This window comes from Lactuca sativa, chromosome 1 (assembly GCF_002870075.4).
Source record: "Lactuca sativa cultivar Salinas chromosome 1, Lsat_Salinas_v11, whole genome shotgun sequence".
NCBI lineage: Eukaryota > Viridiplantae > Streptophyta > Magnoliopsida > Asterales > Asteraceae > Lactuca > Lactuca sativa.
The window spans coordinates 84,804,378-84,806,025 of NC_056623.2; positions in this window are offsets into that span (position 1 = coordinate 84,804,378).

A 1,648-nucleotide genomic window follows, 5' to 3' on the forward strand; every position below is an offset into this window, starting at 1 on the left:
GAGACAAGGATTGTGATTGATCCAACAATCAAAACGATCAAGTCATGAACGATTGTGAGGTCACACAAATCAAGAAGTCGAGTAGACGAGTAGTCGAATTTTGGATTCTGTAATCGTGATTTTTTTTTTCTACCGATAAAACTCAAATTAACACTCAGTTAATTAAGATTGGGCTATTTTTTACAAGCAATTAGCCCAATTGCTAATTTATCCAATTAAGTTTTATTTTGGGCTTTGGGCAATTGGACTATTAGACAATAATTGATTAAAACATTAGGCATTTGGGCTCGTTATTATTATTTTTTTTTTCGTTTGGTAATTCCCGATACAATGACAATATTTTTTTTTATGTAGTTGGCTAGTTACACAAAACTTTTTTAGTAGTTGCATGAATTTTTTTAGGGTTTAGGGTTTTTTTTTTTACGTAGTGACACAATAGGTAAAATAAAAAAAAATAAAAAAATAAAAAAATAAACGAATTTTTTTCTACTACGTGTGCGGAAGCTAGGTGTTGTCGGTGCCACACCGGGCACCTAGCTAGGACCGCCCCTGATTCCACCGGTTACATATGGCTCTAATCCTACTGCGTCTTGTCTTTCTAACTATTTTCCTACATTTCATAGCTGCACAGCAGAAACACACCGCCACAGCCGATGTCAAACCATGACTTTTATCTTCCGGTGAATTTGCCTTTGGGTTCCAACAAGTTCTAAGGGACCGATAATTTCTTGTTATCCATAAGGTATGACAAGATACCTGATAAGACGATCATTTGGTATCTAGAAGAAGGTCAAATGGTGCCTACAGGATCCAAAGTTGAGCTACTTGGTGAAAGTGGACTCGTACTCACTCATCCTCAGGGTACACAGGTATGGAGATCTGGGTCCATTTCCGCTATTGCATCAGGTTTTATGAATGATACAGGTAAGTTCGTAATTTTTGGTAGCAATTCTCGCAAGATATAGGATAGTTTTGATTATCCGGCAGACACACTGTTGCCTACTCAGGTTATAGAGAGAGGCGGAGGGATGAATTCAACAATCAGTGCAACAAACTTCTCTAGTGGACGATTCCAGTTACGTCTGCTTCAAGATGGAAATCTTCTTCTTAATACATGAAATATACTTTCAGGTAATCCTTTAGTTGATTACTATATATCGTAGTGGTACTAGTGATGACTCCAACTCAAAAAATTCTGGCAAACGAGTGATCTTTGATGTAATGGGATACATGTATATTTTGAGAAGAAATGGCGAAAGGTTGTATCTTACTCGAAGGGGCTCAGTTCCTTCTGGAGATTATTATCACAGAGCCACACTCGATTCTGATGGAGTCTTTAGACAATACTACTACCCTAAGAATTCCACTGGCAATATTAGAATTATAACTTAACGGGCATTAGTCCACGTTAGTCTTATGTTAAGTATGTTGTTAAGACACTGTTAGTTGTTAATCTGTTAGATTGTTAGCTATTAGTTGGGTTTATGTTAGAAAATAGTGCGTAGTTTAATCCTTGTATATAAACTATGTATAGCTTTTCGTTAATGCAAGTTGAATGTTTTACCCAATTTGAAACACTAAAATGGTATCAGAACAGTTTCCGCATCTACAATGAATATTATTCGTTCATAGATTGTTTATCTCATCG